This window comes from Eumetopias jubatus, unplaced genomic scaffold (genome assembly GCF_037043125.1).
Source record: "Eumetopias jubatus isolate StellerSeaLion01/CBP00866 unplaced genomic scaffold, mEumJub1_p1.0 scaffold_11, whole genome shotgun sequence".
In the NCBI taxonomy this organism is placed as follows: Eukaryota; Metazoa; Chordata; class Mammalia; order Carnivora; family Otariidae; genus Eumetopias; species Eumetopias jubatus.
In genome coordinates this window covers 75730907-75757527 of record NW_028274817.1, presented here as the reverse complement: position 1 = coordinate 75757527, position 26621 = coordinate 75730907, and the positions used below count along the sequence as shown (strand labels likewise).

General features: G+C 47.7%; 1 protein-coding gene and 1 pseudogene across 6 annotated transcripts in view; one reads left to right on the top strand and one right to left on the bottom strand.

The window, feature by feature from the left end:
* The window catches only part of FAM156A (family with sequence similarity 156 member A), a 43312-nt gene that overhangs the window by 6215 nt on the left and 10476 nt on the right, over positions 1-26621 (top strand). For 2 of the 6 annotated variants that reach the window (XM_088028768.1, XM_088028766.1), the window contains exon 2: positions 2062-2224. The exons of 1 other annotated variant lie outside the window; for it this stretch is intronic. The gene's annotated coding sequence lies outside the window, so the exon portion shown is untranslated. Of the gene's footprint in view, positions 1-2061; positions 2225-2480; positions 2578-23770; positions 23951-23986; positions 24045-26621 lie in introns of those variants that run through there. 3 more of the 6 variants (XM_088028767.1, XM_088028769.1, XM_088028770.1) reach the window with 3 other exon arrangements.
* Positions 8342-9117, bottom strand: LOC148163090 (transcription initiation factor TFIID subunit 9-like; annotated as a pseudogene).

The following is a 26621-nucleotide window of genomic DNA, read 5'->3' as shown; positions in this document are numbered from 1 at the left end:
GGCCCTTACCTTGCATCCGGGAACTTGAATTTTGGGAGGCTTCCCACCATTCCCTACCCGAGCAGGATGCTTTACTCTTCCTAAACTGTCCAAACAATATGTTTCATGCTAAACACCTGCTTTCCTTCTGGAAATCTGAAATCTCTGTACGTGCTAGGCAGAGTGTGTCTCTGTGTCCAGCCCCCAAAACAAACCTCAGACACAGTGTTAGCCATGAGCTTCCCTGGTAGACAGCGTTTTGTGTGACTTACCATGATTTGTGGCTGGAGGTACAAATAGCATGACTGTACTGGGAAAGGACTCTTGGAAGCTTGCACTGGTTTCCTCCAGATGTTACCCAGGGGACCTTTTCCCCTGAGTAATTTTGCTTTGTATCCTTCTGCTGTAATAAATCTTAGCCCGGAGGATGACTGTGGGCTGAGTCCTTTGGGCCCTCCTGGGGATTCAGCAAAACCAAGGGTGGTCTTGGGACATCGGAAACAGCGGTGGTAGCCGTGGGACTCACTAGCGAGAAGACCCTGCCTCACTAAAATGTGCTGAAAGGCTTCTCTGAGTAAGGGAAGGCTGATGCGGTAGAGATGATGAACCGTTTGTGCCCAGTGACTGTGGATATACCCACGGTATGAAACAGCAGCTGAACTGTTGTAGCCACCTTATGACTTGGGGCTTGATTTTCTCAGGGCCAGGGAAGAGGATACAGACCTTCCCAAAGGTGAGCTTTGGGTCAGCCAAAAGTGTTGAAAGTTTAACTTGCTCTCTCCTCCCAAGTGGGAGGAAACAAATTTAATCAGTTCCCTGAGCCGGAAAAAGCTTTCTGTAAACTAGAGGCAAAGACGGCGTGGGGGGAAAAGCACTCCAGCCTTTTCCTCACCTTGCTTACTGCTTCTGTGGCTGGCCCTCCCCCCATTCCAACCAGGAAGCCCCCTGGTCCCTGTGTGGTCACCGGTAAGTGTCAGTTTACTGCTAGCAGTTTCCATAAACTTTCAGTGAGAGGGGAAAAGGGAGGATTTCAAAATGGCTTCGAACATTGTGGCTGTTGGTGCCTGGATGCATTGAGAAAATTGATTCAAGATGTGAGGCAGGGCCGCTGTTCAATGCAGCTGCGCCCAGCAAGGGAACGACCTTTCCTAGCCTGGTCGCTGCATGAATGAGAGAGACAAAAGGGGCAGGAGGTGATGTAAACCCGTTTTGAAAATGTTGAAAATTCAGGATTTCATCCTGACAGTTCCTAATGATCACGAGTCTTTGTCGTTATGCAGTAGGTTTTTCCTATGCAAACGCTTTTGTCCCATGCAAACGCTTTTGTCCCTTTTGAGAACAGGCCCTCCATACAGAAGGTTTAGAGGAGAGGAGGGGATAAGTAAAGAAATGTGAAAGTTCAATTTCAGAATCGTACACACTGATTTTGTAACAGTGGAGAAAACGCAAACCTGGCACCTGGGGAGAGGCAGAGGGAGGAAGCAAAGACATTAATGACCTCTGTGTGTCCAAACTGTTCCTGGAAACTGTTTATTTTTTTTTTTAAGATTAAATGTATTTATTTGACAGAGAGAGAGCACAAGCAGGGGGAGCAGCAGAGGGAGAGGGAGATGCGGGGCTCCATCCCAGGACCCTGGGATCACGACCTGAGCCAAAGGCAGACGCTTCACCCACTGAGCCACCCAGGCGCCCCCTGTCTATTTTGTTTTGAAGAAATACTCACAGTGCAGTCTTTCCAAGTGGCTGTGAGCACTTGGATGCAAACTGGCTGCTGAGCCTGCAGCCACACCTGCCAGAGCTGGGACTGTGGGACAGCAGGCGTGGCCCCAGCTCTTGGGCTTTGCCGGCGCAGCACTTCCACGTGACCTCCTCCCTCGGAAGGAGGTGAACTGGTGTGTGGACAGACCATACTTTTGGAACTGACTGCCTCCAGGCAGCCCTCTGAAAGCAAGGGCTCAGACGGGGAGTCCTGGAGGGGAAGATCCCTTGGTGGGAGGCCACAGCGAGGCCCTGGTGAGCTGTATTGCCTGATTCGTGTGTGTCCAGCTCTGGGCTCCCTAACACTTGTAAACTCTGTTTCAGGAGTGTCACATGTGCCCTCTGCGATTACACTTCGTGTGTGCGCGCTCTGCCTAGCCTGCCGCTGCCTCAGCCTGGAAGATTTCAGGTCTGCTTCTGCTTCCCGACCAGAGTGTGCTGTGCCTGAATTTGTGCTAAAAACAAGGTTCAGACAAACACTTAAGCAGTAAGTTTTCTCTTTTACTACGTTAGACTTTTATGGTTGGTGAGAATTGTTTTAACTGGTCAAATCTGGGACCCCTGAGGGATGTAATGGGAGATGAGTACCGCAGGCTGCTGGGACCCTGCTGCAGGGGTCCTAAGACAGGCCTGTGGCACTTGCGTCCTGCCCTCCGCAGCCTGACGTGCTTCAGTCTGGACATGGTTCTGTCGTGTGGTTCGTCATTTTGACGCGGGGTCCAGCCATTCCCGGTTTCCTTCAGTTCCACAGGTGTGGACTGGCCTTCTGCTAAGTGTCGGGGCCTCCGGTCTGAGGACACCACGATGAACTGGGTGTGTGTCCAACCTTCCAAGAAGGAGGTAAGAGTCTGGTGAGGGAGACAGACGTGGAAGCAAAGTGGCAGTGGTTAAGCTGGTTTCGTTCGGCCACTCCTGGCAGATCACACGATGAACGTCTCCCACTGAATTCTTCCCGTCCTTTCCCAGCATGTCCTGCAGAAGCTGCATCTGGTCCGTACACTTGGGTTCCCCTCCTCCTGTCTCCTCCATGCACAGCTGCAGCTACCGAGTGATAACTGGCATGTGGTCGCAGACTCAAAGCCAGGAAGGGAATGGCTTTCGCTGATGTGTTTTCCAAAACGGTCAAGGGTTATTGGTACCTTTCCAGGTAAAACAACATGCCAGTTTCCCTCAGTTTACAGGGAAGTTACATTCATGGAAAATCCAGTGTACTGAAGTCTCTGCAAAAAAGGTTTGCATCCCTGCAACTTTCCCTTCCTAAATGCCGGGACCTCCCTTTCATCATTTCAACAATCAAAATTGCCCTCTGAACTTTTCAAAATGCGCCAGTATTTTGGTTTAAATATTAAGTATTATTATGCAGGTACCCTCCCCCCAAAGCCTCGTATTCACAACCGAAGGACAGGAATGTTGTGGTCCTTGCCTGCATTTGGTCAGAGGAAATAGTGTGGCAGCGTGGAGTAGGGCACAGTACCCCCCAGGAAGGATTCCGGGCACCTTCCTCTTCTGTCTGCTTACTGTGATGAGAAAATGTTTCTGGGACAGCTAGGGTGTGAGGTAAAGCTTTGTTTCAGGGGTCACCACTGCCATGGGATGGCAGTGCCCAGGATGGTTTTGTGGTAGTCATGGCTCTTAGCTCCTGGACCTGGGCTTCTCTTCATTGATGAGAAGCCCTTCCACGTGCGGACAGCGGGGCGGGAGGTGGGGGTGGGGGCGTGGGGGCTGGGCTAGGGCTTGGGCTTGGGCTTGAAGCTACTGTCCTGTTTGGGCCAGCAGATGAGATCACAGACGGACAGCTACAAGAAGAAGAGGGAGACGATCTTCTAAGGTCAGGGGCAGGTTTCTGGCAGGGGAAGGGAAGACATTGGCCCCAAGTTCTGGTTGCTCCTGGCTGATGTGGAATGGAGTGTGGGTGCGAGAATGAGCCGAAGGCTGAGAGGAGGTGGGGATAATAGATCGCGTAACCTCACATCATATGGGTTACATGGTCCTTGAGAAAAGCCCATGCCATCGTGGGATCTAAATGTCATCTCCTGTCACCATCCCCATCCACTGGCCTTGAAGAAAATGGTTTTTTGTTTTTTGTTTTTTGTTTTCTTAAGATTTATTTTATTTATCTGACAAGAGAGAGACACAGCGAGAGAGGGAACACAAGCAGGGGGAGTGGGAGACGGAGAAGCAGGCCTCCCGCCGAGCAGGGAGCCTGATGCGGGGCTCGATCCCAGGATCCTGGGATCATGACCTGAGCCAAAGGCAGACACCCAATGACTGAGCCACCCAGGCGCCCCAAAGAACAGGGTTTTGAGATAGACAGAAGCCTTCAGGAAGAAAGGCCAGCGGGGTCATGATGTCTTCTCAGAAAATGCACTGCCCTGCCCTTGCTTTGCCTCTCATGCCGTGTTCATTATGTCCCGTCTTCTTGCCTGCTTTCAGGCTGGTCTTCTCATGTGCGTGTCTGTCAAGAAAGTCACTACCTTGGAGACAGGCTCGCTCCCAAAGGGGCTTAATAAAGTTCTTGAGTGTTTCCTAGGCAGAGTTAAAAATCACAGTCTAGGGCACCGTTGTGGCCTCACTAAATGAGATTCACTGGGTGTGGATCAGAGTGTGTGCATTTGTTTAAAAAGATTTTATTTATTCATTTGAGACAGAGATAGAGAGCATGAGCAGGGGGAGAGACAGAGGGAGAGGGAGAAGCAGACTCCCCGCTGAGCCAGGAGCCCGATGTGGGGCCCGATCCCAGGATCCTGGGATCATGACTTGAGCTGAAGGCAGACGCTTAACCATCTGAGCCACCCAGGCGCCCCAGCATGTGCATTTTTTCAAAGTTCCTGGGTTCTGACTCATGTGGACAGCTTGTCTGGGAACTACTGGAGCAGGGGAATGGTCCTGTTTTTCCTGCCGCCAGGCTTCTCTCTCCACTGTGAGGGTGCGGAAGCGACACCACTTTGGTGCCTTCTCTGGTGCACAAACCCAATGCCTTTGGCTAGGAGACTGATGTGCTGTCTGCTGTTCTAAGGAGGCTCTGAGAGTACTGTTTGCAGAAAGTCTCCTGAATCCAATCCTGTCGAGCTTCCATCTACGTGATTGCTGTTGAAATCACATTTCTGTTTCCTGCGCGGTTCCATGCTATGAAACCAGTCTGGTCTGGGTTAGCCGTTATTCTAAATATTTTGCAGTGGCCATTGGAGCTTACCATTGATTGAACAAATACACAGCAGGGTGAGTTTTCCACAGCGCCTTCAGACCTGTGCCTCCACCGCTTACAGCTGGGCGACACTGAGCACGTTCCCTAACGTCCGTGAACCTCGTTTCCTGTAGCAACATGGAAACGCTAGTTAGTGGTAAATGTAGCTGCTGCTTGGGGCCGTTTAGAGCACCTTCTATGTTAAGACAAGGAAAGTTGTCAGGACAGCGCCTGGCATGTGGAGAGCTGTCAGTCATTTCTAGCTGCTGTTCCTGTTGTCCTTCCCACATCTCCCTGAAGTGTGTTCCGGACAGATGGTGTCGAGGCTACCTCTGACTCACTGGAGGGACTTGGCACGATCACGCCAGCTCCTCAGGGACTCCAGAATCGAGTCGGGGGCGGGGGCACAGGGGAGGGCGTATGTTTCTCAGCATAGGGAGTATTCAGCTCTCCTTATGGGTGATTATGAAGTCCGAGTGGAAACTTCTCTAGGAAATTAGACCAAATGACCCGTTTGTACGTCTTGTACGATGGTTGGAAAAGTAAGTGGTCACTGGATAAGGATAGAACACGAGTCGGTGAATTTGCATGATCATGTCAAAGAGTGAAATTTAAAGGCCAAAGAACCTCATCACGTGGCTCCTTTTCTTGCTCTTAGTTCTACTGAATCCACTTCTCCTGCATCAGACGGTCACGGGTGAATCTGGGAACGCTATGAAACGGTTACTAGGTCAAATTGTCATCGGTAAGACTTTATTTCTCATGGAGTTCTCACGTGGCCTGTTTTATCGTGTGGATTTTTCTCTTCCACTAATATTCATTATTGATTGAACAAAAGGCCGATGTATTAATATGTTCTGAGCTCCATCATGAGGAGATGGTAAACGGTGTTTTTGGAGAGTCTGAGGAAAGGGGCGGTGGGGAGGGAAAGGGAGAGGGCGAGGTGAAGGTATACTGGGGGCAGGAAGAGAGAAGTCGTGGCAAACAGGAGGGGAGGATGAGGGGCGCAAGCAGAAAGCAGAAGTAAAGAGACATAGGAATAGAAGCTCACATGTCAGGAGGCTTACTATAGGCCTGGCATTGTTTTTAGCTCTTTCCCTACAGATAGAATTTTTTTTTAAGTCATTGACTAGTCACTGCAACACTGGGAGGTAAGTATTTTTAAGGTTGACATGCCCTGTTTACAGACCAGGAAACTGAGACACGTGGAGGTTAAGAGGGGAAGTAACTTACCCAAAGCCACCTAGCCAGCAAGGGCAGAGTCAGGGTGGTGGTACCCAGGTCAGAGAGAAACATAAAGAGACGTGGGATTTGGCCCTAAACTGCAGTGCACCTCCGTGTCCGGTGTCCTCTGGCTCAAAAGACAGGTGAACGTGTGCAGCAACTTAATCTGATTACACTGGATCTGGGTATGGATTGAACATGATGTCTCTTCAGTGCATGAGACCCTGTGGGGTGACAAGTCACTCTAGGCACATCACTAAGTGGGCGTCTGGTACATATCAAGGTCTGTACATGTGGACGTCAGCATCAGTATCCTCATCGTCATTATCATGATGGACAGTAGTTTATGGTATAACGTTAGGAAACAAAACAGCAGATGAAAGAGTGTAGATGACCTCCCCACTCCAATCTCATAATTTAAAAAATGCATAGCGTGAAGCCTGGAAGAGAGTACACCACATTAAGTCATTTACCCTAAGTGTGAGATGCTAGATAATTTGCAAATAACATTTTGTTCACTGTTTGATTTGCTGTATCTTCATTCTTATTGCACAGCCAGTGTCTCTGGTACGAGTTTCAAGTCGTTTTTATGAAGACTCCGGCTTTGATACCCTTGCCAGGTGAAAACCCAGTCTGGGCATTTAATGCAGAGAGGAGCGATGTGGTACAGTAGAGAGGAGCAGCGGGGGAAGCAGAGAGCTTTGGATGGAAGGTTAGCTAGGTCTGCAAGTGCTATGAAATCGCCCCAGAGGATGCAGGCTGAAACCAAACCAAACTAGACAACAGCTTGCATGTCCCTGAGAGGAGACGGTTGTGCCGTTGAGATGAGGGATCTGCACTAAGATTTCTTAGGCTTTCATTCTCTTTTGGCCCCTGCGGTGCAGCGGGGCAGCGTGTGGTTCTTATGAGGCAGCACTGCTTTGCACCACGCTGTGCATGAGAGTGGCATCCTCACCTGAAGCATTCTCCTTTTGTGGGCCAGCTGGAGTACTTTTCTTGACGTCTGGAAGCTTACAGATTCAGATGAGAAAGCAGAAAGAAAATACATCGTCCAGTAGTTAGATCCAGCTCTCCTCCAATAGACGCCTACATCGCCAGTGAGGCGCATGCACAGGTGTTGTAGTCACTGGTTGGGAATTAGCAGGTTGGGTTGGGAGACTCAAAGGAGAACCATGGAAGTGAATAAAAGGTGAGAAAACACGTCAGGAGGGGACGAACGGCAAAAAACCTATTTTCTGGCCTTGCTTTTCTGCTAAGAGAGTAGCGTGCTCCATTATTGTGGGGAGAGAGCGCCCTGGCCCGAGGTCTGGGAGGGAATTACTGAGCGTGGTGATGAGCAGTCTGAGGACCCACCATTGGCGGTAACAAGGGGACACTGAGTGTGTGAAGGCACAAAGGTCTCAGCCTTGACCTTAGACTCAGAAAGCTTCTTAGCCCCGCTGACAGTCATGCTACTTCACCTTACGGAAGCTCAGAGCCACCATCCAGCAAAACTGCTGGTGCTCCTCCACCTCCTAATCCAGGTCAGGGTGTGTGCCCAGGCACTGCTCACTGATCTGCATGAGTATGATGGCGACCGTGTGTGTGTGTGTGTGTGTGTGTGTGTGTGTGTGTGTGAGAGAGAGAGAGAGTGAGTGTGAGAGAGAGAGAGAGAGAGAGAGTGAGTGAGTGACACACAAACACGGGGAGACTCCATTCATTTAACTGTGATTCACCAAGTTCCCAACCACTATCTAGACACTGTGTTGGGTGCCTGGGGGATAGAATGAATAAAGACACTTCCGTGTTTTCGTGGCGTTTATGCCAAATCAGAAGAGAATAGTTCATCTAACCATCATACACAGAAACATAAAAATTACCCCCGTGATTAGTGGTGCCAAAGAGGTGCATTTTATGGAGGTATGATTGATAGGTAGAGCTGCATGTATTTCATGTGTACCACTTGACGAGTATGTATGCAGATATCTGCCATCACTGCCATCAGGGACGTAGATGTAGCCATCACCTCCCACAGTTTCCTGCCACCCCATTTGTTTTTTTGTTGTTGTTGTTCTTTTTGGAAAGGATAACCATATTTACTCATTAAATGCCAGTTAAGTTTTCTACAACACAACTTGAAAATACCCAGCATGCATGTTTAATCTCAGTACAATGGTTTCAAGACCAAGTGTACATGTTACAAGCATCAAGGCTAGATTACAAATTATCATAGTCATCATCGTCATCATCATCATCTTCTCGTTTTCAGCGCATTTGATGATTCATTGGCAGTATTTTCTGATGACACCATGTTAGTGGTAATAAGAATGTTTTTAGACCCAATTAATGATGGATTAATCAGAACATTCTGAACTGCGGATGTTGCAGGAATTGGTGCTTTTACAGTTGGGGACTGTGAAGTGGGCACCTGTACTGTAAACCTTTGCCCTGTGAGGGACATTGGAGTCCCTACTTTAGTTGACACAGACATGGTTTTGTGGGGTTGGTGTGCCAAGTGTGGGAGTACTTGGTCTGCTAGTAACTGAACCAACACCTAACCGTGGAACTGTTATTCTTCCCGCAGAAGTAGATGCCTTTTTTGGTAAAGATTTAAGTCTATAGTTTGGAGCAGTCAAGCAGTATCTATCAGGTGGCAACCTGGGGCCTGAATATGGCTTGATTAATGGCAAAGGAGTTTGATTTCTTTGCCTTGCAATATCTAATAAAAAATCTCTTGGGGGAGGAGAGGTAAAAGACTGATCAGCACGACACTGGATGGCCAGTCGCACATCATCTGCATCAACAGTGGCTTTCTTAGCATGGCTGGAATAAATTTTTGCATCATCTAGAATTGTGGTCACATTTCGGAAGGCAAACTCCAACATCTGATTTATAACTCTTGGCTCATACTCTGTAATCCCCATATCCTTCAGGATTTGTGCCATCATCTGTGCATCTTTCGGCATGCTCTTGGGAGAAGCCATCTTGCCAGACTCCACGATATCCGTTGATCAGACTTCTCGAGCTAAATCACCCACATTAATGTATTTCAGTCCTGATCTTGATGCAAGTTCTTTGCCTAGCATGGTTTTTCCAACCCCTGGTGTACCGGTGAGCAGGATGTTCGGAAGCAACATGGTCCTCACCGCGCTGGCTCCGGGCGTCTAGCCCCGTTTGTTTTTGTTGGTGTGGTTGTTACTATATTATCATCATTAGTGGTAAGGACACTTAACATAAGATCATCTCTTAGCGATTTTAAGTCTACAACACGGTATCATCAGCTAAAGGCACTGTGCTGTAGAGTAGATCTCCAGAACCTGTTTTTCTGGCATAATTAGAACTTTGGACCTTTGACCATCACCTCCCCACTTACCCCTGCCCCAACCCCTGGCAACCATTGTTCTGCACTCTGCTTCTAAGAGTCTGTTTTAGATTGCATGTATAACTGAGATCACGCAGTGTTTGTCTTTCTGTGTCTGCTTTATTTTACTTAGCCATCATGCCCACCAGGTTCGGACGACATGCTCTTATCCGTAGAAAACCCTGAAGACTCTGACAAAGACCAAACCAAACCAAAACAACCGTTAGAACTAAGGAACAAATTCAGTAGTGTTGCTTTCATTTTTAAAGAGTTTACGGGATATGAGATTCTTGGTTGTTGAGCCTTTTGAATGATTATCCCACTTCCTTCTGGCCTCCATTGTTTCTGCTGAGAAGTCTGCTGTTAATCTGATTGGATTGCCCCCATAAGTGAGGGGTCATTTTCTCTTGTTGTTTTCAAGAGTTTCTCCTTGCCTTCGGCTTTCAGCGTTTTTCCTATGATATGTCTGAATCTCTTCTCGTTTCTCCTGTCTGGAGCTCCTTTAGTTTCTTTCAGGCAGTTTCCTTTTGAATATTTTTTCTGCTCCTTTCTGTCTGTGTTGTGGGATTCTCATCCTCTCTGTGGGCGTTCCTAAGAGTGTCCCACATTCCTGTGCAGCTCAGTTTATTTTCCTCATTTGTCTTCCTCTCTTTCTCCAGATTCTGTAATCTCTATATGCCTGTCTTCAAGATGGCTAAATCTTTCTCTGGTAGTTCAACAACTGTCGCTCTCCTTGAGTGAATTTTTGACTTCAGTTATTGCACTCTTTGACTCCAGAACTTCTATTTGGTTCTTTTTGATAATTGTTCTCTCTTTATTGTTATTCTCTATTTGATGTGACATTTTCATCATACCTTCCTTTACTTCTTTGATTGCGGTTTCCTTTTGTTCTCTGGACCTATTTATAACAGCAACTTTGAATTCCTTGTCAAATCTGACATCTGGTTGCAACCACAGGCAGTTTCTGTTGCTCGCTTATTCATACTTCCCTGTTTCTTTGCATGTATCCTAAGTTTTCTTTCTTGTCTGGAAACCTGACAATCTAAAATAGTCTGGTTGCTACACCGCCGTCTAAAATATTATAGCAGTTCTGGGTACTGGACCGTCACACCCCTTCCTGGATTTGTTATTGCTGTTAGCTTGTTTAGTTGTTTAGTGTCTGGCTGGTTTATTTAGAGTCTGTTTTCACTCCTTACTCTCCCCCTAGCCTCGCCCCCCATCCTAGCTGTGTTATGCTTCAGATTTGACTCCTCAGGGAGAGCCGACACGGGTATGCCCACTGTCACCTTGGGGTGACTGGTTTGGGCAGGGCTGTCTTTGATTGTCTCTTTCCCTGACCAAACCCAGCTGTCCAGGTCCGCTAACTGGGGGCTGCTTCTACTGTTTTCAACAGTGCCCTGGCTATATTGCTTCATAATCTGAACCTGAACCTGAAATCCCCACTCCTTTGAAGGGCCAGCTGTCAAGGTTAGTGTCTGGGATTTTGTTCCGACCCTAGGCAGGCTCCTTCCAGCTGTCTCTTCTCCCTGATTGTGTCAGGTAATCCAGCCAGCCTACAGTTGATCCTCTATGTCCAGGAATTCCACCAGTCTCCTCCGGGGTTGCCTTTTACCCCACGGCCTCCACTGTTTTGAAAGTGCCCCTAGGCCTAACCTTCAAAACACTCCATTGCAGATGGAATTCATTCCTCTGAGAGGAGCTCTCTGCTTCAAAACCTCTGAGCCACAATTCTGTAGTTGGGGAGTGGGGACGATGGTGGCACACTTCCCTTTTCCTGTTTTTTAGTAGTATACTATGTAGTGTTGCTTTTTACAATGTCCGTTTTTGATTGTTTATGGCCGGTATATACAAACAATTGACTTTTGCATACTGATTTTGTATCTTGTTACTTTGCTAAACTGGCCTCTTAATTCAAGTAACTTTTCTGTGGATTCTTTTTATGGATTCAGGTTTTGCCTGTGAATAATGACTGTGTTACTTCTTTCTTTCTTCTTGACTTTTTTATTGGCTAGAACAGCCAGTAAACTATTGACTAGAAGTGGCAAAAGTACACATGCTTGCCGTGTTCGCTGTCTTGGAAGGGAAGCATTCAGACCTTGACGATTCACGATTACATTAGCTTTCGATCTTTTGGTAGGTGCCAATTATCCGTTTAAGGATGTTGCCATAGACGGAATGAATATTGCCATCTCCCCAACATTCATAGTGAAGCCTTTCTCCGGTATGATGGTAATTGGAGGTGGGGCCTTTGGGAGATGATCAGGTCATGAGCATGGAGCCCACACGAACGGCATTAGCACCCTTATAAAAGAGACCCCCGAGAGCTCCCTCGGCCCCCCTGCCGTGTGAGGAGTAGAAGTCAGCAGTCTGTGTGGCAGGACGCAGGGCCTCCCCTGATGCCGAATCTGCTGGCACCTTGATGTTGGGCTTCCCGGCATCCGAAAGTGTAAGAAATACATTTCTCTTGTTTCTGTAACTCATCCAGTCTATGGTAGTTTTGTTACATCCACCCTAAGAGACTAAGATGGAAACCCCTCTCTACTCCTGATTTGCTAGGAGTTTTTATGAGGTACATTTTATCAGATGCTTTTTATGCATCTGTCGAGATGCTCATATATTTTTAGTCTGTTATTATGGTCAGTTAGAGTGATTGATTATCAAACACTCAACCCATCTTGAAGCCGTAGAGCAAATGCCATTTCACTATGGTATTTTATCTTTTGTATATATTGCTGGTTTCAAACAGCTAATATTTTATTTTGGATTACTGCATCTGTGCTCATGAGTTGCATTGCTCTTGTTAGCCTTAAAAGTAAAACAGCCAGTTATTTTACCAGCAAAAAAATGGGTCTGTTCAGGAATAGCGGAGAATTAGAAATTGGAACGAGCAACCTAAGGCAAAATCCTAGGCAAGTCCAACAAAGGAGAGGAATGTTATTTTATGGAGAAGGAGGAAGTCGGAAGGGGTTGTTTTGAACAAAAGTCCATTGGACAAAAAGCAGGAGTTCAGAATGATGACAGTTTCTCATCGGCTGAGTTGCAAGGGTAGTTGCTGTCTTGTAGGCGATGCCGTGTTGGGGCCTGGAATTGAGGTTCTATCATGTTGATTAGTCTTCTGTTGGGTCTATAATGGACAGCCCTTCCTGTAACTGATGTTGAGCAGTATGGCTCTCCCTTCTAGGCTCTGAACTCTATAGTGATATTTCCCTTTATTTTTTTTCACAGTCTGTAATTTATATTCTTAAAAACGTTTTGTCTTGCTTTGATGTCAGGATGTTGCTGGCTCTATAACATGCTTTAGGACGTGTAACATCATCTTCAGTTACCTGGAAGATTTTGTACAAAACTGGCATTATTTCTTCCATCTGTGTTTAATAGAATTTATTTTTTTTTATAGATTTTGCTTATTTATTTGACAGAGAGAGCACAAGTAGGCAGAGGGGCAGGCAGAGGGAGAGGGAGAGGGAGAAGCAGGCTCCCTGCTGAGCAGGGAGCCCATGTGGGACTCGATCCCAGGACCCTGGGATCACAACCCGAGCCGAAGGCAGCCGCCTAACTGACCGAGCCACCCAGGCGCCCCTGATAGCATTTAAACAATGAAGCCACTTAAGCCTTGAGTTTTTTGTGAGGGAATGGTTTTTTGTGTTTGATTTATTGAATTCATTCTCTTTGATAGGTATAGGGCCATTCGTGTTAACTATGTCTTTTTTTTTTTTTAAAGATTTTATTTATTAATTTGAGAGAGAGAGGGCACAAGCAGGGGGAGAGACAGAGGGAGAGGGAGAAGCAGACTCCCCGCTGAGCTGGGAGCCCGACGTGGGGCTCAATCCCAGAACCCTGAGGTCATGGCCTGAGTCAAAGGCAGACACTCAACCATCTGAGCCACCCAGGCGCCCCCGTGTTAACGACTTCTTGACTGAGGTTTGCTAGCTAGTGTCTTTCAAGGAGTTTTCCCATTTCATCTTTGTTTGGATAATATTTTTAATAATATTTTCTTATCCAGTTCATGTCTGAAGGATCTGTATTTGATGTCCCCTCTGGCGATACTGATATTAGTCATCTGTGTCACTCTGCCCTCATTTTTTTTTAAAAGATTTTTGTCTGTTTCTTTGACAGAGCCACAAGCAGGGAGAGTGGCAGAGGGAGACAGAGAAGCAGGCTCCCCACTGAGCAGGGAACCCGACACGGGGCTCGATCTGGACCCTGGGATCATGACCTGAGCCAAAGGCAGACTCTTAATCGGCCGAGCCACCCAGGCGCCCCTGCCCTCATTCATTTTTATCACTCTGGCTAAACCTATTAGATTTAATGATCTTGTCAGAGAACCCGTTCTTAGTTTCATGGATTCCTTCGTATCGACTTTATGATTTCTACTAAGTTGATTTCTGTTCAGACCTCCGTTATACTTTTTCCACTTGCCTTAGGTTTAAATTGATTTTGCTTTTTTAATTTCTTAAGGTGACAGCTTAGATAATTGATTTGAGACAATTCTTCTTTTCTAATATAAGTATTTAATGATAGAAATTTCCCTCAGTGCGTTGTTTTAGATTCACCTCGCAAATTTTGATATGCTGTGTTTTCCTTTTCACCTTCTTGCGGTTTCTTCTTTGATCCCCGGCGTTATTTAGAAATGTCATTTAATTTCAAAATATCTTGTGGTTTTCCAGGTACCTCGCTGCAACCCATTTCTATTTTCATTCTTTGTGGTCAGAGAACCTAGTTTGTATGATTTTGGTCCTTTAGAAGTTGAGGTTTGCTTTATGGCACAGCACATGGTCTGTCTTGGTGAACTCTGTATGTGCACTTCAGAAGAATGTGTATTCCACTGTCCTTCTGTAAGTATCCGTTAGGTCATGTCTGTGGATAGTGATACTCCGCTGTTCCATAGGGTGTCTGATTGTATTGTCCACTTGTACTGTCAGTTGTGGGCAGGAGAATGCTGAAGGCTCTCGCTATAACTGATTTGTCTGTTTTTCTTCTTAGTTTTATTACTTTTCAGCTCTTGTGCTTTAAAAATGCATGCGTGTTTGTGATTTTTATATCTTCTCGATGGCTAGACCTCCCTTTTATTACGTAAATCTGTCTTTTCCCTTGTGAAAATCCTCGTTCTGCAGTGTATTTGTGCAATATTAATTTAGCCCCTCCGGCTACTCATTTGATTCACGTTTGCTGGGTGTGCCTTAGTGTGGTCGGGATGCAGGAACAAAATACCACAGACGAGGTGGCTTATGCACAAACTTATTTCTCACGGTTGTGGAGGTTGGAGAGCCAAGATCAAGGGCCAGCTTGGTTGGGCTCTAGTGAAGGCCCTGTTCTAGGTCACAGATTTGTGGTCGTGTGACCTGGATCTCTCTGGAGCCTCTTTTATAAGGGCCCTTGTCCCGTTCATGAGGGCTCTGCCCGAGGACTTACGCCTCCCAAAAAGGCCAGCCTCCTAATACTGTCATCTTTGAGGGTTATATTTAACATGAGAGTTTGGGAGGAGACACCTTCAGACCATAGCATTACCATTTTCCACTCACTTAACTTATATATGTATTTATACTTAAAGTGGGATTCTTTTGACAGTATATAGTTGGGTCTTGCTATTTTTATCTAAAGTGTCAAATTAGGTCTTTTAATTGATGTGTAGGCAATGTACATTTAGCGTGTTAACACTTTACATGTACAGGTACCATCTGGCTGGCTGTATATTTCTATCGTATGTATTTTTTATTCAGATGCTCCTATTCTGTCCATAATTTTGGATCAGTTGAACATTTGCTGTTATTCCATTTTATCCCCACTGTTGGCTTACTAGTTATACACCTTAAAGGGTCTTTTCAAATGGTTGCTCTAGGGTTTACAGTATATATTGGTGCTTGTCACAGCATGCATTCAAATGATACTCTACCACTTCATGTACACTGTAAGAATCATACGACTGTACCTCCACTTCCTTTCTCCATCCTTGGTGCCGTGGTGGCCTTGAATTTTATTTCTACCAGTGTCTTAAACCCCATAATACATTGTTACTATTATTACTTTAGATACTTCTCCTTTAAGGAGATTAAATATAAGAGAAAAAATTCCTATTCACCCACAAATTTACCATGCCCAGCCCTATTCAATTCTTTGTATAGATCCTGATTTTTCTTTCTTTTTTTTTTTAAGATTTTATTTATTTATTTGACAGAGAGAGAGGGAGAGAGCACAAGCAGGGGGAGCGGCAGGCAGAGGGAGAGGGAGAAGCAGGCTTCCCCACCGAGCAGGGAGCCCGACGCGGGGCCCGATCCCAGGACCCCGGGACCATGACCTGAGCCGAAGGCAGACGCCTAATCGACTGAGCCACCCAGGCGCCCCAAGATCCCTGATTTTCTTTGGCTATCATTTGCCTCTTCCCAGAGTACTTCCTTTAACATGTTTCGTAGGGCAGATCTGCTGGGTATGCATTTCCTCAGCTTTTTTGTTTGTTTTGAAGTTTTCGTTTCACCTTCATTTTTCAAAAGCATTGGCATGAGTCCGAAAATTCTGGGTCGCATGGATTCTGAGGAGTAAGTAGCCTTCCATCCTATTGGTTCCCTTGTATGTAACGTGTCCCTCTTGTTTGCTTTTTCATCAGAGGGTGTTGGTGTTTGAGTCGATCTTTTCGTTAGTCAAGTTGGACTTCAGTTCTGTTGTTGCTATAGTTAGTTTAACCCTAGCATAAACTAGATTGATATACAAAAATCAATTCTATTTCTATACATTAGCAGTGAATAATCCAAATAAGTAAGAAAAGAAAGCAATTTCAGTTACAGTAGAGTCAAAAGAATGACAGATTTAGGAATAAATTTAACCAAACAGGTGTGAGAGTTATGCACCGAAAATTAGAAAACACAGTTGAAAGAGATTAAAGCATACTTAAATAAATGGAAAGACCTCCTGTGTTCATGGATTGGGACACCTGATGTTAAGTTAGCAACATTCCCCAAATTGATCCAAGCATTCAGTGTAATCCCTATCGATACTCTAACTGCAGTGTTTTAGAAATTGAGAGACTGATCCTGAAATTCATGTGGAAATTTCAGGGCCCCAGAGTAGCTTAAACGATCTCGCAGAAGACAACCAAAGGTGGAAGACTCATGCATTCCGATTTCAAACATTATTTCAAAGCTCCAGTAATCAATACGATGTAGTACTGCTCTAAGGGTGGACATAGGGATCAACGGAATAGAATTGAGAGCCCAGAAATAACCCGTACAACCACGGTGAGTTAATTGTTGGCAGCAGTGCCAAGACAATTACATGTCCCAAATGGTGCTGGGACAACTAGATACTCACATTTAAAGAATGAATTTGAATCCAAACTTCCTAGCATAGATAGAAATTACGTCAAAAGGGACCAAAACTCAAATGTAAGCGCTAAAACTATAAAACTTCTATAAGAGCATAGGAGTAAATCTTTGTGACGTTGGGTTAGGTGATGGATTCTTAGCTGTGACACCAAAGCACAGATAATAAATGCCAAATGGATAAAAATGACTTCCTCAAAATTAGAAAAAATTTTTGCTTTAAAGGACACCATAAGAATGTGAAACAACAAAAACAAAGAATGGGAGAAAATATTTGTGTATTGATAAGCGTCCCGTATGCAGAATGTAAAAAGATTTCTTACAAATTAACAGTAAAAAGACAACCCAATTAAAAACGGGCTAAGCATTTGAATAGACATTTCTATAAAAAAGATGTACAAATATCCAATAAGGACATGACAAGATGTTCAAAAAAAATATTAGTCGTTAGGGAAACAAAACTTGAAAGCACAGTGAATTACAACTTCCCACCCACTAGTATGGATAGAATTTCAAAAATGAAAATAAGAAGGGTTGGGGAGGATGTGCAAAAGTTGAAATCCTCATACACTGCTGGTGGGGATGCAAAACGGAACATCTGCTGTGGAAAACAGTTTGGCAGCTCCTCAAAAAGTTAAACAGAATTGCCGTGTGGCCCAGTTATCCCCCTCCCAGGTATCTATCGAAGACAAGTGAGGACATAAGCTCTCACAAAAATTTGCATACAAATGTTCCTAGCAACATTAATCACAACAGTCGAAGAGTGCAAACAACCCAAATGCCAACCGTGTCATGAATATATCACATATGGTGACCTATACATATAGTAGAATAACGTTCAGCCAAAAAAGAATGGAGTCGTGATACTTGCTACAACATGGATGAGTCCTGAACATATTATGCTAAGTGAAAGAAGCCAGACTCAAAGGCCACATAATGTATGATCCTGTTTAGTTGAAATATTCAGAATGGACAAATCTGTGGAGACATGAAGCCGATGAGTGAATATCCAGGGTTCCTGGGACAGGGGATTGGGGAGGGACTGCTAATGGTACGGGGTTTGTTCTGGAATTAGATATTGGTGACGGTTTGCACAACCTTGTGCATATAGAGCTAAAAAGGGTGAATTTGATGGTACACGACTTACAGCTCAATAAAATGAAAAAAATTAAAGGATAGCATGGACCTTTGGATAGGTTTTTGGCCATTTTTAGAAATACAGTTGGCTACACCTGAAGACATAGTAAGCTGTCCAAATCTTGCCTTCATCAGTTTGGTCATCAGAGGTGACCGCTGTAGCCGGATTAGGTGTTAACCCGTGTTTACAAACTGCATGTCACATACATATATACACATACAGACACTGGTTGACTTAGGGGTAGTTATTACATGCTGCTCCCCGTTTAAAAATATATGTAAAAATAAAATAAAACTCCTGGCCAGTACAGATTTGCTCCTCTCATTCTGTTTCAAGGCCAGTGGGTGGTCCATGGTATGATATGAACACTTCATCTCTCATTTCCCCTTCCAGAGGTTGTTGACTGCTAATGGCCATTGAGAGTTTCTTTCCCCCAGAAATTTATCTTGTCATTGTACACAAAGCCTGTGTAAATATTTCTCGTTTTTTTGTTAAGATTTTATTTATCCGTTTGACACAGAGAGAGAGAGCACAAGCAGGGGGAGTGGCAGAGGGAGAGGGAGAAGCAGGCTCCCTACTGAGCAGGGCGCCCGATGCAGGGCTCGATCCCAGGACCCTGGGATCATGACCTGAGCCGAAGGCAGACGCTTAACCGACTGAGCCACCCAGGTGCCCCTCAGCCTGTGTAAATATTTCTTTAAGACAAGTTGGCAGCAGTGGAAATTGCTGGATCCAAGGTTCCTTTGGCTACTACAGAAACATCTCCGGAGTACCTACTTGTGTACCTGATATTGTTCTAAATGCTGGGGAGACATCACAGAAGACCCACGTGTGCTCCTCTTTTCATGAAGCTGAAATCGTACTGAGGGTGGGGACAGGGTAGAATCAGATTTTGATAGATGCCACCACAGAGCCCTGCAAAGTTCTTTTACCAATTCATGCTTCCCTCGGTGTGGCTGGGGTAACAGATGCCCCCTTGCTGGCCTCCTCAGCACCCCATTCGTGCAGCAGGGGCTGTTGACAGGAGGCTGAGCTCTTTATCCCAGGCTGTCTACACGATCTTGGAGTCTGCAGCTGGAATGATCCCCCAGGGGATTTTAAGAGTAGCAAGACCGAGATGGAACCATCCACTACCCATTTAGGTGTATTCCCGGGCAGGAGGGGGAGCTGGAGGGTGTTGTGACCCTGTCTGGGCAAATTACCAGAGTGTGCGGTGACAGGAGAGGGTGAAAGGTTGGTAGAGGAGCAGTGGGAGGTACCTTCCCGTACTAGGATGTACCGCTGAGAGGCCCAGAAGAAGCAGTCCGCTCTGGGAGGTACAACCGGGAGTGAGGGAGGCTTGTGTTCCCAAACCAACCATTGTGTGCATGGTGCGGGGAGCTCACCACCATGCAAGGACCTCCACCTCCCCTGAGGTCACCATCATCCCACTTTTTTTTTTTTAAGATTTTATTTTTTGACACACAGACAACGAGAGTGGGAGAGGGAGAAGCAGGCTTCCCACCGAGCAAGGGAGCCCGATGCGGGGCTTGATCCCAGGACCCTGGGATCATGACCTGAGCCGAAGGCAGACGCTTAACAGCTGAGCCACCCAGGCGCCCCTCCATCATCCCACTTCTGACCCCACCCCGTCAGCTCTACAGATTCTCATCAAATGGGGACCAGGGAAGATGGCAATGGAGCTCGTGGATGGTTCCCTGATAGGTGAGCAGGGCAGAGATGAAGGACACCACTGGATCTGACTGGTCTAGATGGGATTGCCTACCAGATTCTTCCAGGGGAGAGAGCTCCCGTTGGCTGGAGGTGGGGGTGTCCTCAGAGAGATTGTGGGTGCAGAGGTGGGGCTTGGAAGAGTGGAGGTGGAAGTGGGGGGGCGGGTTGCAGTCCTTCTCCGGAACCTCAGGCTGCTGATCTGCAAAAGAGGCTGAAGATACTAGCCAGCTCAGTGGGATCACTGGCTTTTATTCTGTCCTCTAGTCTATTTTCCTGTTAGGTTTTTTAACAGTGGGTACTGGATCCCACGATACGGATATCAGGGCCCAATAACCAATCACTAAATCTTACTCCAGTGTCCCGTTATGTGCCCACGAGACTACATGGAGGTCTTGGATGGGCAGAGAGCTTCTAGAGAGCTCATGACCTACTCCAGGCCAGGTTTCTCCAGGGAACCCGATGGTGACCTACTCAACCCAAAGAGGTGAATGCTTAAATGATGGGATTTTAAGCATTAGACAGGGGAGGTGTTTGGCTGAGGGTAGGTGAGTAAGTCATAGGTGGGTTCTCAAGTCAGTGAACTTCTCCCCAGTCAGGCATTAAGCCCTGACTGTATTCACACCTGAGTCTGAAAGGCTGCAGATGCAACACTGGGTTCCTGGGTTCCTGGGTTCCTGGGTTCCTGGGTTTGTGAAAATCCACCATGGCCTCGGAGGTGGGCCAGTGTGTGTGTCCCCTGAGGAGGACAAGGTGCACCAATTGGGCCCACATCAGCCTCTGTCCCCAAATTCCACACCTTACAGTAGATACTGCCCGTGAGCAAATAGCCCTGCTCTGGTGTTGGCCTCATGGTGCGAGAAGAGAGGGGGGAAATGCGCGTGCCTCCCTGTTTGCACAAAGCCCGGCAGGAACTGGAGACCCTCATGCCACCTTTCCTTTAAAGCAGAATTAGGCATTGAGAGGAGGGGACAGGTTTCCTCTTTGGGGAGAGGATAAGGTGGAGCGGTGGGTGGAACAGGGGTGCGCCTCAGTGGTCAGGCACGTGGTCTGTGGCATATCTACCTGGCAGGGCAATGCAAACCCCTTCCCCATCTCCTTCCCCCGCTCGTGTTCACGGGCTTGCAAAGGATCTGCTGGCTGAAGGTGTCCTTCTGGTTCCGGGCTCAGATGGACCCTGGGAAAACCAGGTGGCTGCAATGCCTCCGAGGTTTAGGAGCTGAGAAGGCTGAAGGAAGCGCTGTGTTCAGGGTGAATGGGATGTGGGCCAGGCCTTCCACAAGGCTCGGGGTGGGGGTGGGGGTGGGGGCTGCTGGATCCACCCTGAGCAGCATGGGACTGTGCTGCTCCACCTTCCACAGCTTCCACTCCTCAGCAGGAGGGCTCTGGGGCCTTAAGGACAGTGTGAGTCTCCTGAGGATGGTATGAACACTTCCAACCTAGAAGATAGCCCCATTTTGACGGGTGGAGGGCTCTACTGTGTGTCAAGCCTGGGGGGAGGGCCAGCTGCCCTCCTGGGTGTGGCCTGGGCCTAGTGCAGCTGTGTCTTCGTCCGGAAAACAGCCAATGACGGCAACACCAGGGGGTCATCCTTCGCCTGGAAAAGGACGTTCCTCAGGTGCCTGGACGGGCACACTGGGATAGGGGCTAATGCCCTGGAGACAGCTGTGTTCCAGAAAGGCTCTCTGTAATTCTGTCTTTCAGTCTCTGTGTCTCACTCATGGGGCTGGGTGAGACCTCACTGTGGCTCTCATTGGCATGTGTCCTGTGTGGGGTGACTTTTTGTGGTCAGAAGCAAGATGTCATTTCTCTGAGCTGGTTTGGGGTCTGTCCAGGCTTTGAGGTGTCTGAGCTGTGTGAGGGTGTGTCCGGCGTGTGGGATCAGTGAGCTGTGGAGTGTTGTGTGTCCCAAGTGAGAGTTCTCTGGTCTATTTAGGGCTCTCTCCCAGTGTGTGCGGTATCTGGCCTGTTTTGGGTGCAGTGTGCAGAATGTAAGGTGACTGGGGCTGTTGCCATGATGTATTTCGGGAATTAGGGTTTGAGCTCTCCTGAGCGTCTCTGTCGAGGTTGACATAGTTGAGCTCCTGGGGGCCCATACTGTAGGTTGTGAGATCACAAAGGTTATTGGTCACAGGACAGGAGGTGTCCGAGCAAGCTCTGTGTTCACAGTACAGGTGCTCTGTGCTGTTTGTGTGTCTGCATGCAGGGTTGTGAGCTCTGTGATTGTGTGGCATCTATGTGCAGGGTGTGAGGTCTGTGAGCTGTTAAGTTTCTGTGTTGCAGGTTGCCAGGTTCCTAAAACGCATGTGGGTCTCTATTTTAGAATTTATTGTCTCTGAGCTGTTTCGTGTCTCTCTCCTCATTTCTCGAGATCCCAGGAGTTTGAGTTCTGTGCGTTGTTTAATCTTGTATGTCCAGTGCGTTGAGGTCTCCTAGCTGCCCTTTCCTGGGTCTGGAGCTCATCCACTCCAGCTCCCAGCACCTGGGCTTCCTTGTCTAGGCCAGTGAGTCTATGTGGTTGGCTTCCCTTGGTGTGTTACTGGGATACGAGTCTGTGTCCAGGGTGTGATGCTTCTGAGCTGGGGGCGATCCGGGTCCCAGGGTGAGGCCTCCTCTGTTTGTGGTGCTGTGTTGCAGGCATTGAAACTTCTGAGCCACGTGGCTGTTCATATCCCCATTGAGAGACTTTGTCACATACCGAGTTCAGACATGAGGTGTTTGTGACCTCTACCCAATGTTTCAGTCTGACAACTGTCCAGAAAGACAGAGCTTGATCTGAGTTGCCCGTCGGGAGTCATGCATTCCAGCTCCCAATAACCTGGCTTCTCGACCACTGACTCTGTGGTGTGCTTCCCTCAGACCCTTCCCTAGGGTTGGGTTCTCCCAATCCAGAGCTGTAACTTACCTATTTCACGCAGATCTCAAGTACAGTTTGAAATGTCGTCAATATCCAACTAAAACACCAGAACCAGTGCTTCCCTAAAAAAACTATTCACAAAACATTTTACGGAATCCCAAGAGGTTCCATCCAGGTAAGAGCCCCTGCCCTTTTGATAGGGAGTTGTTGCAAATCTCCTTAAAATATGGAATCTTTTTTTAAAAATCCTTTCTCTCTCTCTTGCTGGTACCTTGAGAGGCGCAGACAGGAAAGGCCATTCAATTTTACGTTTTTGACAAAACAAGCAAAGCAACCCCCCACACCCCCCCCCCCACCCAGTACACCCAGTAGTAGTCAACATAAGGAAATTGTATTGGAAATGTAAATGGCATCCTGTGATTAATTATAAAACCAAATTTCTGATCACACCAGCCCTGTGTCTACCTACTGTCAGGATCGGCTGTATTCCAGCAGACTGGATAACCAAAGATGCCTTCTTTCTCCAAATCTCATACACTGCGGCTTGTAATGTGATTACAACGGTCTAAATAATTGTAACCATTGTAGGAATCACAGCCTGTTAAAAGCATATCTTTTCCTATGTCACATGACCTCTCTCTCTCTCTCTCTCTCTCTCTCTCTCTCTCTCTCTCTCTCTCTCTCACCCACCCTCACCTCCTAGACAGAATTCTCAGGAGATACAGGAGGCACTGCCTAGGAAACGGACTCTTTCTGACCCCGTGGACCACTGACTGGAGCCCAGTGATGCCCCGGGGTCTAGCAATGCCCACTAGAAGTCTCAATCTTGTGTCCGCCAAAAATGGCAACCCTTTTAGAGAAAGAGAAATACGCCATACGCAGGTTTTCAAAATCGCAATCCTGATACTGCTGAGATAGGGCTTGTGAGAGAAAGAGCTATTCTTTCAGACAGCACCGGTCGCGCGTGGCCCAGGGAGAATGCTGGTCCTGCGACACTAATGAGCACACGGCCTGTTTAGGGAGATTCTCCTCCTCTCACTCTCAGACCCTCGCTTTCGCTCGTTCTTTCCCGGGATCAGGTTCCCGTCATCCCGCCGCCAGCGCACCCCCTCGGTTCCTCAGCGCAGCGCGGTGAAGCGCGCCTCCAAAAATAGAAGGGTTAAGACCACCGAGAGGAGACCTCCCGGCTTCCTAGAGAGACGCACCACGCGCGCGCATACAGGAGGCGGGGCTCCGCGACGGCCGTGACGTCATAGGGGTGGGACCCTGTGCCCAAGCCGGGTGCTTTTTAGCCTCCCTCGGGCTGTACGGGGCCGGCAGGGAGACGGGAACGTCCCGGGGCACAGTGGGCTCCTCTCCGTGGGCTTCGGCGTGGGTGCATGGAACCCGCGACGTAGGCACCCGGCGGGTTGGGAAGGTTGAGCCCGCCCCCACGGCGGCGCACCAGGTGACTGCACGGGATGAATGCTTCCTGAGGCCGCAGTGAGAGTTTCCGGGCGCAGCGGGTGACGTCACAGACGATGCACCTGGTGCTGAGCCGGGTAGGGTGGGAAGGGAGGGGCTTTTCCGTGACAGCCTGGTTACGTCCCTCGTAGAGCGCACGCGTGAGAAGTACCTGTTACTAATTTTTGTTTTCTTACTAGGAGTTTTTGCATAGGCTGTACATACACGCTAGGAAGGGCAAAAGCAAAACTAGTAGAGAGCTTGTCTATTCAAGCTCTTGCAATCCGGAGAGCACCGGGATCTGAGCATCAGAGTGTCTCGACGGGGTGGTTTTGCCTTTTCTTCGTAGGGACGCGTAGACCCGTTATAGTGGGGAGATTTAAGGTAGAGGTGTTTCTGCATTCAGGATTAGTCTCAGTCAGCCGGACAGGAAATGTCTCTCTCTGTGTCTAGCCAGTTTCAGGAGGACTGACTTTTAACCTCAGTCTGCTTTTCCTGAGACAGCAGGGAGCTGGAGGGACTGTGTCTGGCCCTTCAGCCAAAGGAAGAAGGTCTGTGTTTGGCCTTGTCACGAGTAAACCCAAGAGTCCCCCGAGAGGCTGATGGCAGGTATGACAAAGAGTGAACAGCAAGGCTTCTCAAAGTTATAAGGGGATGAGTGGTCCTTTGGGGTAAGCCATTTCTGGAACGGGAAAGCCTGTGGCTTTTTTCAGGGCTCAGGTGAAGTTCAACGTTGTCTACAGGGTAAAAATGTGCTTGGCCTCTTCTGTGCCTGTCCAAGCGGATATCCAGACAAGCAGAGATTCTCTTTTTAGCCGTGGAAGTAATTGATACTTGAAGAGCACTTTATGGTTTTTAAAAGGTACTATCCTCCTGATCTAAATGAAGGAAGCAGAAATGAGTCATTATCCCAGAATAAGGTCATCGTCCTCATCTTACAAGCGGGGAAACTGACCACAGAGAGGTGAAGTCACCCGCCCAAAGGCACACAAGGAATAAGTGGTGGAGCCCTGATTTCAAATCGTGGTATGGATGGCTTCATCACCTGTTGGCTGTGCAGGAACACAGTGTTGGTTTCCAGATCCACACATCTGGCTCTATCCTCCCCGAAGCTACACACCTCCTGAGACAACTGACAGGCCCACAGACACATTGCACTCAACGAGTGCTAGCCACTCTTGTGAGACGCGGGAGATGACTTTCCAGGGAAGAGAAGTGTTGGAGAGAGTAGGTCCCAAAGGCTCACCACCATCCCCGAGGGATGAGGGAGTGAGACTACAGGAGGAAGACTGGAACACACAAGGCAGTGCCTGAAGCGGGGCTGTGTCGCTGAGAGACAGGCTGATGGGCTGACCTATGGCACTCATGTGTTAAACACATTGCTTTGAATTAATATTTTTTCTCTTGGCACTGCCAACGTGTGCTGCATGTTGAAAACACACAAGGCAGTTAAGTAAAACCGACCAATATGTGGATAAGTAGAGAGACTCCCATTTTACCTAGGGAGTGCCTGTCAAACGGCACTGTGCTGTGCAAAGGGAGAGCGTTATCCTAGACTAAATGAAACAGAAATTAGGTATTTTTCCTAATTTTTAGTATCCTTCATTCCAGGTGAGGCATCTCAGGCACAGAGAGGCTGGGTCAGCTCCCTCGAGTCAGAGGTACTAGGTGGTTGAGTGCCACAGGCAGAGAATACACGGCACGTCCAAAACTGACCATGCCCACCCCCACTCCCCATACATCTGCATCTGCTCCGGTGTTGCCTAACTCAGTGAAAAGCAACTTTCTACCCAGCTGCTTAGGCCAGCGATCCTTCAAGCCATCCTTCCTTGGGCTCCTGGGTGGCTCAGTCAGTTAAGTGCTGCCGTTGGCTCAGGTCGTGATCCCAGGGTCCTGGGATGGAGTCCCGCATTGGGCTTTCTGCTCAGCGGGGAGTCGGCTTCTCCCTCTTCCCTTCCCTCTGCTCCTGATCTCACACACTCTCTCTCTCTCTCTCTCTCTCTCTCTCTCTCTCTCTCAAATAAATAAATAAATAAAATCTTTTAAAAAAAGAAGCCATCCTTCCTTGCTGCCTCGCTCACCACCCCCTCAGTCACCAAGGCCGGCCAATCCAACCTCCTCCGTCCTTCTAAATAAGCTCTTGACACGTCTTCCGTCACTAGGGTTCGTTCCCTAGGCCAGATGACCGTCGTCTCTGCTTGATAATCACCACCAATCTTGACCCTTGGCCACGAATGTTTTCATCCCACTGCCTGAGGGGCCGTTCTTAAATCCTGACCTGGTCTTGTCTACCCTGCTCAAAATTCAGCAGGGGCTCTCTGCTGTCCTTAAGATAACGTCCAGCCTCTTGGACTAGGCACAGCAGGCCTTGCCTACCCTCAGCTGCCTCATCTTCCGCACACCGCCTCCTGCCCCACCCCACGCCATATTCCAACCCCTTCCACCTCTTTCTGTTCCAGTAGATGGCCAGTGGACCCAGACACACTCTCTTCTCCCTGCCTCTCATTTCCTCGGCCCCACGCATTGCCATCCCCTGTAGATCGAGGATTCGCTTCATTTGCCTGATTTCCTACCTATGTTCAGCTGTCAGGTTCAGTAGAGAGCAATTTCCATTTATCCGGAGCAGTACCTGGGTGAAAAGGCACTGTTCACCGAACTTTGTACTGAAAAGAAGT